Raw genomic sequence first — 12,296 nt, 5'->3', positions numbered from 1 at the left:
TGCTGGCAACCTGCCATGAGCATGAAGGCTGCACCCATGTTGAATAAAATGGAGCCACCTTCTTCTTTTAATATGGAGGTACACCCCCATGAAGACTACAGGTCCCAGCATGCAATTCAGCCATATCCTTTGGCTAGAAGTAGAACAATGCATGCCTGGATCTGTCGTTTCAATACTTCTGTATTAGAGAGGAATCTGACCTTGGACAGCATTTGGATCATGAGCCCTTCTTGGGTCTGCTTGTAACTCACTGAGATCCTGGAATGAAAGGCACTAGAAGAGTGGAGAATAGGGCACTGCTGTCTCCCTCCACCTCTGGTTATAGTCAGCCCTTAGACAAGCAGCAGCAGGTAGCTGGAAGCAATTGGAGGTGTGGAGGGCAGGGGAAGAAGGATACAGACCAGCAGTCATTCTGAGAAGACCTTCCCTGCATCAGGATCTCTAGGCTGCTAAATTTAGGGAGGAAACCAGAGCCAACTCCACAGGGTTGTTGTAAATTAAAGACCTGACACCAAGTAGTGGTTTACATCCACAAACCACAGATTAACCCAACTTTAAGCTGAGAAATCCCCCAGCACCTGATCAGAAAATGCAGAGTTAAGACTCAACCTTGAGTCCACTTTCCAAGGCGTATAACTTCCAAATATGGCCTCTCTCTCAGCCACATACAGTTACATCCATACAAAGAGGGATTTCCTATCAAGCACCAAGCACAGTAACATACAGTTCACACAGCCTGCAGACCCGGTCTTATTTCAGAACCAGGTCATCAGAAAAAGCTTAGTCAGATTATTTTAATCCTGTGTTTGTTTTTATTAGTTTGTTTAACTCCAATGTCAAATGAACAGTGGTGAGAGAAACTCTCTTGATTAAAGATCGCAACACACATCCCCAGATCCCTTTAGCTGAGGCCCAAGAACTCCCAACACACAACCCCCAAGAAATCCTCCAGAAAAACCAGCCTTGACATTGCTGATATTTCTGAGCTAAGAACTAAAGCAGGAGAGGTTTTTTAAAAAAAAACTACACCCCCTCCCTTCAGACCTTCTGTATATATTATGAAACAGCAAAACTGGCACACACCTTTTTTTTTTAACCCTCACCAGGTAACTCTTAACATCGCCTTTCACCTGAATTCAAGACACAGAATTTATTTTTATTTTTTTAAGAGTAGCTACTGGGATATATAGCTCTTTAGATCTGCAATTATTTGGCTTAAATTTTACCCAAGCCCTGAAATTTCTGACCAAAGCTTCCTGCATACGGAACAAAATGCACCTCTTAAACCTTACCTGGCAACCTGTGTGGCAGAAGAGCAGAGTTTTGCATCTCTAAGGTATTAACTCCCAGCTAAACTTCATGTAACTACTTGGCACTAACTAAAGTAATTCTCAAGCAGAATGTATGCTAATATTGACACAACTGAGCAAGAATCCTCCTCACCCATGATATTTAATCAGTTTTACAGCAGATGTTGCAATTAAGCAGGCATCCAATATTATACTATTTATATTCTAAACTAGCCCTGTCCAGCACCACTGAACCTCTGTAGCCCCCAGTGTGGAGGATGACAGCCAAACAGTATAAAGAACATAGTACCATGGCACTGGGGCAAATGTCTGCTCTTTTTTAAAAACAAAAAAAGCATCAGACGCTCCAATATCCACAAAGAGGGACAGCCATTTAAAATATCATGTCTGAAATGGCCATACAATAACCATATGCAACAGAGATTATCTGGAGGGCAGAGGCCTGAGCTAATCCGGCTAGATCTGACCGCACTGCTCCAAAGACATGAAAGGAGAATATTGCCACCCCTGTGCCCTGGAGGCTACGCCCTCCGGGGGAGCCGAAAAACTCCACCTCTGCTCTCGGGAACCCCTCCTTTTCTTCTAAGCCAGCTTCCAGTGGAAGAAAATACTTCTTTCAAACACTGCCCCCACCCACCCCTTTGCACCTCTAGGGAAGGCAGCAAAACTGGCTGCAGAGATGGCTAACAGCAGCTCCCCAGCACTTTCCATTGTTTAAATGCTGCTGGACGCTCACTGCCCACAGACTGGTAAGTCCGCTTAGGAAGACACACACACCGAGGTTAAGTGACGTGCCCCATGCCACACTACAAGCCAGTGTCAGTCAGCAAGTACTGTAGCAATAGCTCCATTTTGCAGTGGGGAAGCCACACATGGGCTAACCAGCTATACCCGACGACCCTGTGGGTGCTCTGCAGCTGGAGCATGCATGGAAAAGATAGTGGGGTGCTTAGCACCCACTGGCCACCTGCCAATCAGCTATTTGGGGGCAGGCGGAAGCACTGGGGGGACAGGGGGAGCAGATGGGGTGCAAAGAAGTAAAGCAGGGGTGAGGCCTGGGGGAAGAGGCAGAGGGGCAAGGGCACCCACCCAGAAAAATGGAAGTCGACACCCATGAGAGCCAGCAGTGGCTCAGGCAGACCCTAAGAAACAGGAGAGCTGTGATTTCCCCCGTTCTGACAGTCACTTTTCTGAAGGGTTCCCTGTAAGCTGAGTGCCTGGGCGGCTGCAATTGGAAGGAACTTTGCTAGTCTGGCACCCTCCCGAGGCTGCCACTTTCCTGCCTGTCAAAGGGAGAGGAGCTCTCAGCCTCTGGGGGAGGGTTACTGAGGCCAGTGAGGAGCAGGTGGCCATAGACTGCAGATGACCAGCCCTCTAGACAACATGGCCTTTGTCAGTTCACTGCCTCCTCCCCCACTGGCCCCAATGTCAGTCCCTGCCTGCCAGTTTATGGTGAGAGCACTTTTTCCCAGCAGCCCCAAGTCTCAAAGCCCCCTGCAATTAACACACACAAACGACCCCTCCCCCCACCAACACCTCTAGGCTTTTGCTTAACAAAGGAACCCCACAGAGGAGCCCCATGAGCCTGGGGGAAGAGAGTTCAGGGTGCAGAGCTACCGAGTCACTTCCCTTCCCGCAGGGCTTGGCTCTTCAATCCACAGGGTGAACTTTTCACCAGGCTCTACGCCAAGGACTGTGGCTAACACCTTGTTAGCTGTCACGACAGCCCTGGCCAGAGGCCTGGGCTTGTGCAGGGTCCTCTAGCTCTCATTCTGGTCTCCCATCTAAACCAGTGTCCTCCCACCACACCGGCCCTCTGTACCACACTGGGCTGGCCCTCCAGGAAACATGCCCTGCATGTTAGCCCTCCAAAGCTCAGTCCTTCGGGCTTTGGCTTTCTTCCCTGCGTGGCAGGGCTCAGGCTTCAGCTGTCTGCCCCAGGGCCCAGCAAGTCTAACACCAGCCCTCCTGGGAGCCCCAGACTCCTGCTTGAGAACCAGCGGAAGAACCGCGCGCCCCCCCCCCAGTCTACTCTGTGTGCGCCCTCCAGGCACTCTATCCTCTGCCCAAGCACAACAGGATAGCTGCCCAGGTTTTCCCAACATACAATGGTACAAGCAGAGTGAGGTAGCGTAGAAGGTGTAGACCCAGCCTACAACCATGATGGCACAAAAGGGCTATGTAAATACAAACCAGACATCGTTAACTTGTAACCTGGTATAGACAGACTCTGTACTAGAAGAGTCAGTACCCGTAGTACAGGACCTGTCAGAAACAATGCAGATGCACTAGTGGAGACAGGGGTCACGCGTTTTACCACAGCGGCAGCAAAACCTGCTCACCAAGCTGCCTGGAATGCGCAGACCAGATTTTTAGCTCACGTGCCGTCTACGTGGTTACACAGTGACTGTTAAGAACTGCACCGTGGACTCAGCCGACACGACAGCTAAAAAACAGTCAAACTGGAGCAAATTCACACAACCGGTACCAGGTAGGTAGTTGTGTATTGGCGACGTTTTCGATAGGCACGTACGACGAGGCTGGCTTTTCATTCCCTCGCAGACAGAACGTCTGGTAGAGGAACTGACCTAGTGTAGCTACACTGATTTCAAATCCATCTGGTTGCACTGTTTGGAAGAGCCACAAGCAAACGAGAACGGGAAGTGTAATAAATGGTCCCCATAATCTCAAGGCAGGGGAGGGGGAAAACAAGCACCCCAGGAGATGATAAAAGGCCACACGAAGCCAGCAGGCACCAGTGCCAGGGCTGACGCTGGCAATGCGTGCGGAGAAAGAGCTCTCAGTTCCCTGCTCATCTGATGCCGTCAAGACACCTGGACAAACAAATACACATAATTTAGGGATTCACATCGCTCCCGGCTCAACGTTGCCCTGGCTGGTGTTGGAGCAGGGAGGGGGCGGACTGGGCGTAACTCTTTCCACCTTGAATTTATGGGATTCTTATGGCAACTTGCAAGACTGCTATGAAAAAACAGCCCTGTCAGCTCCAGATCTCAGGCTTGCTCCACACTGGCTGTGCTCAGCTCCTGCTGCTGGAGGGACAGGAGGGGGCAGGAAGACGGAAGCAGTGGGGGAGGGGGTCTGGGCTCCGATTATAATAGCTACAGTAATTAGAGTACTTCCAAGTGGCTAGTGGAGTTGTTCCCCAAGCAGATGACTCCATCAGGGGTGGGGGAAGGGAGGGCCAAGGATAAAGCCAGCATGCTTGGATGAGCACTGCGTTCAGGGAGAAGGCGGCTTGGCCTCAGGGCAGACACTTGCACCACCGACTGGACTGGCGCGAAGGGAAACGTGACAAGGGAAAGTTTATTTCTAACTTCAACAGCTCACCCCCAAATTGAACAAAATGAGTCATTTGGCCCACAACGCAACGGCCTCCAGCCACGCTTCTGCTTTGGTCCCAGCCTCAGGGCGTGAAGTAGCGCAGGCCAGGCACAGTGCAGACAGCTGCTGCGAGCCCCAGACTGGCCTGGGAGTGACCTCTCCACTGGCCTGATGACCTGCCCCTCCCAATAGGTCACAGGGCTGCCTATCTGGCTGCCTCTCTCCCAGGCCTCTCAATCCAGCAGCCAGGACGGTTTTGAGGCCTCCTTGGGGAGACCACAAAGACGCGGCACTGGCAGCCTCAAATGCTGTAGCAGAAGAGGAATACGTCCCTAGTTCCAAAAACAAATGGGCTGCCACATCAGCTATTAATGCCCTTAATGCCGCTCATTCGATAACCAATTAGTGCACCTTGGCAAACGCTAGCGAGACTTCCTCTGCAGGAACAGAATTGCTATTACCTGCACTCCTGATCTCTCTTGCTGTCAAGCCTCAGCCCAGGAGCAGTTTGGGAGGAGCCAATCAGACTGCAAGGCAAGGGCTACAGACAGGCAAGAGCAAATCTCAGGGCAGGGTATACTAGCTGACAAAACCCCCTCAGCTATTTTTTTAGGTAGAGATAATAAATAGGTGCATTTTATAGATTAATAAAGCACATCTGAAAAGCCATGATATACATCAGCCCCTTGCTAATTCACACTAATGGTCCATTGAAAATTACACAATTTTGTGAATTAGCAAGTACATAAAGGAATACAATAAAAAACAAGGATAATGCATCAAATGCACTTTGCTTGTGTGTTTCGTTAGCTGTGGTTCCACTTGAATTGCTCGTGGTGACCCTGCAAATGCTAAGAAAGGTTCGGTGTTAGGTTTTGCAAAGATAATGAAATCTTCAAAAACAAGAAACCTCAGTAATGCATCTGCTACTAAATCTTTGGGGAGAGACCTAACAATTCTTGTGCAGTTTAGCAAGGTTCTGTTCTACAAGAGTATTCACAGTGGCATTGTGTGGTTAAGTCTGCAAGACGAATCACTAGATGCCCCCATTTTCATTCATTTGAAAGGTTGCAAAGGATTTTTCGTTAGACTAAAACTGCCCATTCTTCTAGTCTCACCACAGTAATAAGATTCTGAGGTAGTACTGAATAAAATCCTTCCACACAGCTAAATTACCCAAGCAGGAAAATATCTCATTTTTAAAAACAAAAAAGAGAAATGCATTCCATATACTCATTCTGCACAGGTGGTCAGTTTTCAGTAAGAACCAAATCACTGAACACATCCAAAAACAAAATAACTAAATTACAAAGTTAAAGGTGACAAAGACACCGAATAAAATGTACAAATTTCCAGCTGCTTAATGGCACAGGTGTTTATATTTAAAATCTGATATTGCAAAATCCTTCCACATCTCCACTGTTCTGTGGGCAGGCACACAAAAAAACAGCCCTTTGAGGGCTTTTTCCCATAATAAAAAGGAAATACAGTGCAAATTTCAAACACAAGCGTCAAGATTCCCAGGAATCTGGAACCTTGACTCATCCACAAATACTATTTTCAACTACTGCCTAGACTTGGGAGCAGAACATAATATACAATGCGTGTATACAGTTGCGTCAACTTTGCTTTTGGTAACTGACTATCCTGGTTACTGTGTGTTCGGATCTGAACTCTTGACACAGCTTTAGTGTTTTGAAGTGCGTATTCTCAGCAGCATGATACTTAGCTCTCTAAACGAAATGTGCATAAATGTAGCAGCAACACCAGAAGGTCATACATTACAACAATGGCCTGCTGGTCATGGCAAAGAAGTGGGAGAGCCGGGGCTCCTTACCCTGCATGCATCTTTGGGAGGAGGTCACTTCATCTCAATATCTCAGTTTCCCTATCTGTAATATGCAGCGATCCCTGCTTGCCCATTGCCCCACTTCAAAGCAGTGGTGGAAGGTGTCATTCATTATTTGGAAGGTACTAGGAAACGTAGCTTAAAATAAGAGAATTTCCTTATAGGATTATCTGTGGTTTTGGAGCACGCCCACTTCTGGTTACAGTGGGTGACCTTTCTTGGTTCCGCCCAGAACAGCTTGTTCCGCTTTCACCAAAACAGCGTTGAAACGTTTTTTCTGACGACTGAATAATTGGAACGATAGGCTCAACTCAATGCATTTCAGGTGAGCGGTCGTCATTTTCTTTGATTGTGGGTTTGTTGGGGGCATGGATCTCCTCTCTATTTGCATTTCCACAATGCCTCACGCACCTGGGTGTTAGGAAAGACCCAGGTCTGGACATTCTGTACACATCTGCAGGGATCTGATGGACAAAGCCATCCGACTCCCTCTTTCCATTTCTCGCCCACCTGAGTCGTTGGTCAAGAGCCTGCCCAGCCCCCTGAAATCCCCTGCCTCCCACGCATCTCGTGACGTGCCACAGGAAGAAAGCTGCTTGCAGGCAATGCTGTCCAGAGCAAGCGCTGCCCTGAAACCACGCAGCAGCATTTCCTCACTCGAAGCAGCAAGGCGGGGAGCGGGAGGGCTGTTTCATGACAAAACTTCCTCCTCACAGCCAACTGAACACAAAATGCAGAGAGAAAGCCTTGGGTTTGTGCAGTGAGCAAGCCGCCTGCTCCACAGTCTGCCCCGAGCCCTCCGGATGAGCTGGTTCTCGGTCTACATGCTCAGCTGGATAGATGCTTTGGAGACCCCCCCTAATCTAAATGCCCCATTATGTTCTCACTAGACTTCTTCCAGACAACCCCCACCGCCTCTCATGGGCTGAGATCCCTTCGGCACTTCCACCTCTTCCACAGGCCTGTCAATGCTGACCTCCGCAAGGTCCCACATCTGAGAGGCCTCCTGCCTGTCCCATCGCGGGGTTCGGAGTGTCTGAGCTAGGGCTGCCGACTCCCCACCAGATGCCATTTGTGGCAACGTGTCCGCTCCACGAGAGCTGGCAGCCCCAGTCTGAACTAGGCTGTGATCTGATCTACAGTCAGAAATGAAATAGAAAAATTCACCCTCTTGCGTGACACAGTTAAACCAGCCTACCTCCCAACACAGACAGCGCTAATTCAATGGCAGAATTCTCCCTTCCACCTAGCTACCGCCCCCTGGGGAGACAGAGTGCAGAACTCCTCCTGTCAATGCAGGTGGCATCTTCACTTACGCACAACGGTAGTGCAGGTGCAGCTAGGCAACCATGCCAGCGTTTTAAGCGTAGCCATGCCCGCCGTGTCTGGACCAGACTTTGAAGCTCCGCAGGACAGGAACCAGATCTCCCTACAGCTTCCCACCACAGAGCACATTGCAGAGCTCCGGAGGTACATGCCTCCCAAATCTGTGAAATCCCACAAGACCCACCATGATGAGAATCCAGTGCCATTTTGGTCAAGGCAGCATTTTAGCAGAAGTCACTGTAAACCCTGAAGACGCAGCAGCAAAGCTTGCCACAAATAGCTGCCAACTTTGTTCTTCACCACAATAACACTGCACATTACGCCAAAGAGCGCTGCACCGGCGGAAAGCAGCAGATGGGAACTCGGGCTGTTGTTCTAGGAACAAGCTCGTGGGGGTGCTAAACAAGGGAGGAGAGGATGGACCAAAGGTTAGGACAACATCTATCCATATCTTTCAGTGAATCCCCAAAGAGATGCCTGAAATCACCCCTTGACCTGGGAATTCCCATGTAATCTATAAATTTATAAAGGAAACACTGGTCAGCCAAACTAGGGACAACAGCTGCACAAAGATTTTGTGTGTCTAGCCCAGGCTTCCTGCACCACCACTCCGCAGGTCAGCCAAAGCCTGTGTGCTTCAGTGTGTACAAGCAACTGCTGCCAGTAAAACCGTCCCCAGCCGGCCTCACCTCCCTGTCACTGAACAGGCATGTGATTTGTGTAGTGTAAACATGTGCCCACAATTTTCTCTGGGCAGGGCTGTTTCTAATGCCAGATAATCCAAACACTGCGAGGATAGGAGCATAAAAGCCTTCACGGAGGCAACTGTGCACACACTCCATGTGTTGCATCTCAGAAACAGCGCACCTGGAACCATAAATACCACCCTATTTACATAACACTCAGTAGCAGAGGGACGACAACTCAATGCAATGCATTTATTAATATTCCTATTGCACTAGTGCCTAGAGGGCCCAATCAGCATCACAAACCCACTGCACCAGAGACTGTGCAAATGTAGTGGGGAGCAGGCCCTGCCCTGGAGAGTTTACAGAAATCCTGAGTCAAGTCTGCCAAAGCACAAGGTCAAAAGAGACAAATTGGCTCAGCTCTGTCTAATCCCTGATGACCATCTGATCAGCAGCACAGCGGGCAGCCCAAAGCCAATGAACACTGGGTGTATGACAGTGCCACGCACCAACTGAACCCCAAACACACCCTTACAGTCTCAGACCCCCTCAGGAGACCTGTCTCCACTCTCAGCTGTCCCACCTGTATCATTCCCCAGTGAGTTACATAACCCCAGCCCACGCACAAAGCTCAGTTAAGTACCGCCCTAAAGGTAGGTCTTCAGAAGGGAGGAAAAGGGGAAATATTCCTGTGAAGCACGTAGAGAACTTGGACAAAAGCAACGTGGACGTTTGGTGGCTCTCATACAGTGGCACTCTTAGGCTATTCATTCTTCACTGCCTAGTCTTTCATAAAGAGACCTATTTGTAGTCGGACGAATGACTGAAGAGCAGTACATTTCAAGGCAGAGTGGGTTCCTTCCCGAGACCAGGAAAATGAGCACATCGTGCACACTCAATATTCTGGCTGAAGGAAGCCATGGGGGCCCACTGCCTCCTAATCTCACTAGAGGAGCCGCCATCTCTTTTGCTATATTCACAATCACGCAGCCCATGCCTGGGCAATGAACCCATACAGAGGCCCAGGCCCCGTCCCAAAGAGCAGTGTTCATCTCCTAAATGAATGGAAGAGCAATAGGAAGGTGCACATGTGCAAGACAGAAACATCTGTGTGTGCTCACACATATAGCGAGTCTGAGTGAATACAGAGCAGTTCAAACAGCCCTCACGTAAAGAAGGGACAAACTAGAGAACGCGTCCAGGTTGGGAGAGCCATGGCTCAACTCCAGTTCCTGCCTGCTGATTTCCTTTGGCAATGTAACTGTCCCAGAATTCCTGTCCTGAACTGTTGGAAAGCAATGTTGTGCAATTCTAAACAGCTGTCATTTTTCACCCCAGAGGTGGCAGTATCTCCAAGGTGTACACAGCTCACGTCACATCCCACATCCTATAATCCACCACAGAGATTTGGGGAGGCAAATGAGTGGCTGAGGTCAGAAGTCTGAAATGTTACTTTTACTAAAATACTTCCATTCGGAAGCAGGTAGCAGTTTGCTTGTAAGTTACTCTGTAAGAAAGCTAATCAATAAATAAGTGGACTGGAATTTCCAAGCACTGTGTGTCAACAAAGAGCCAGGACCATGCAGCATTGCCCTGTTTCAGAGTCACTGTACAGACCACGGAAACAGGTTTACATCACTACATCCAGACAAGTCAAGACTATCAATCACCTGTTCCCCACAGTGTTCCATTCCCATTGCAGAGCTAACCACACAACCACCCGGCTGTGCCAAGCGGGGGATTCGACACAGACACTGGCATCCTTACTCTTCTGGGGAGAAAATGGGCTCATCAGATCTTCCCTGTCCCCTGCGAAAAAAAGTCTTTGTGTACCACCTCTAAACCAGTGGCAGGGCCTGCCTTCATAGGGACAAAACGACCTGCTGGGAAGCTCCGGAGACAGAGAATAGTCAAGTCTCATAGACAAGACTTGAACCTGTGACCTTCCCTATGTATACAGTGGGCAGGTGAGAGAGAGCAGGGGTTCTCACCCCTCTGCTTCATGCAGATAAAATGAGACCAATTACTGGGGGCTCCCAGTACAGCCAGTTTGCTCCTCTCCGCAGCCCAAGCAGGTGTTCAGAGACAACTGTCCTTTCTCCTAGAACGAAAATAACACCCATTTGGGAGCCAGCTCCAGAGCAGCGGAGATAAACCCTGCAGAGTAGTTCCAGTCCCCACTCTCCCTTGGGCCAGGAACCTTGCGACCTCGCGGGCCCCGCCCCGTTCCAGAAAACAAGGGAAGCCAAACGGATCCCCGCTCAGTACAGCCCTGCCTGCCTGCTGCTCGCAGCGCCCCTGCCCCGCTGCAGACGGAGGCCAGGCAGGAGCCGCGGACGCCGTGGCCCAGCGCACGCCAGGAGGGCGCCGCACAACAGCAGAGCTCCCGGGATCGCTGCTCGCTCGGGGCAGCCCCGCAAAGGACCCAGGGATGCGATCACGCCGGTCCTCAACTAAGGGCAGCTCCGGCAGCCTTCCCGCCCCGCCTCTGGCCCCGAGGAGCAGCGCCGGGGGAGCCGGGTCGCTCCCCACATGGGCGGCTTGCAGCGCGGCGGGGTGGGAGCGGTGCCACGAGACCCCCGCCAGGGCTCTGCCCGCCCCCAGCCAGGTCCGCTGGCCCCGGGGAGGAAGCGCCGCGCTCCCGCCGCGCTGCAAATAAAGGAAGCGGGGGAGCCGCCGAGCCGGGCGCCCGCAGGGAGCAGCGTGGCCGGGCACCGCCAGCCGCCCGGAGCCCCCTGCGCCTCCCGACCCCTCCCCACCTGCTCCAGCGCCCGCCCCCCGCAGCCGGGTCTGCCCCCCCGCAGCACTGCCCCCCCCCCCGCCCGGCCGCACTGGGGGTCCCGCCCCCGCACTCACCCGGCCCCCCCGCGCCGGGCGCTCCCCTAAGTCTCCTCCCTGGGGCCGCCGGGCCCCCGCCGGCTCCGGGCCGGGCCCGCCATGGCGCCGCGCTCGGTGCAGGCCGCTCCGGGCTCTCAGCGGCCGCGCTCCGGGCTCGCGAGGCTCGGCGCGCGCGGGGCGGGGGCCCGGAGCGCGGAGCCCGGAGCCGGAGCCACCGCGACTCGCCGAGCCGGGCGCCGGGAAAACGCGGAGCCGGAGCCGGAGCCGGAGCGGGGCCGCCCCGCCCGCACCCCGCCCGCGCGCGGGGCCGACGAACTGCCCCTGGGACGCCCCGCCCCGCCCCCCAGGGCGCCGAGAGGCCGAGGCAGGAGCCCCTGGGCCCCAGGACACGGGGGGGCTGAGCAGGAGGGGAATCCAGGCTGCACCCCCCCTTAGTACCCAGCCGGGGAGGGGGGGGGGCAGGACTGGACCAGGCTGCACCCCCCCCCTTAGTACCCAGCCGGGGAGGGGGGGGGCAGGACTGGACCAGGCTGCACCCCCCCCTTAGTACCCAGCCGGGGAGGGGGGGGCAGGACTGGACCAGGCTGCACCCCCCCTTAGTACCCAGCCGGGGAGGGGGGGGCAGGACTGGACCAGGCTGCACCCCCCCCTTAGTACCCAGCGGGGGGGGGGTGCAGGACTGGACCAGGCTGCACCCCCCCCTTAGTACCCAGCAGGGGGGCAGGACTGGACCAGGCTGCACCCCCCCTTAGTACTCAGCGGGGGGGGGGGTGCAGGACTGGACCAGGCTGCACCCCCCCCTTAGTACCCAGCGGGGGGGCAGGACTGGACCAGCCTGCGCCGGGGGTGGCTGCACCAGGCCCTGGACTTCGGGGTCCCCTGGTGGCCCCCTGAACCGTTCCATGGACAGGGCCCCCCAGCAGCCTGAGCGAGTACCTG

The 12,296-nt window shown here is 52.9% G+C and overlaps 1 protein-coding gene across 1 annotated transcript in view; it reads right to left on the bottom strand.

Moving 5' to 3' along the window:
- Positions 1-11,543, bottom strand: part of ZNF609 (zinc finger protein 609) — a 111,506-nt gene extending 99,963 nt beyond the window's left edge. The window contains exon 1 of the mRNA XM_075897473.2: positions 11,376-11,543. The gene's annotated coding sequence lies outside the window, so the exon portion shown is untranslated. The remainder of the gene's footprint in view (positions 1-11,375) is intronic.
- Positions 11,544-12,296: the final 753 nt, after the last annotated feature.

This window comes from Pelodiscus sinensis, chromosome 14 (assembly GCF_052426305.1).
Source record: "Pelodiscus sinensis isolate ZL-2025 chromosome 14, ASM5242630v1, whole genome shotgun sequence".
Taxonomy (NCBI): domain Eukaryota; kingdom Metazoa; phylum Chordata; order Testudines; family Trionychidae; genus Pelodiscus; species Pelodiscus sinensis.
Note: the sequence above shows the minus strand (reverse complement) of the source record. Positions and strands in the feature narration are given on the sequence as shown.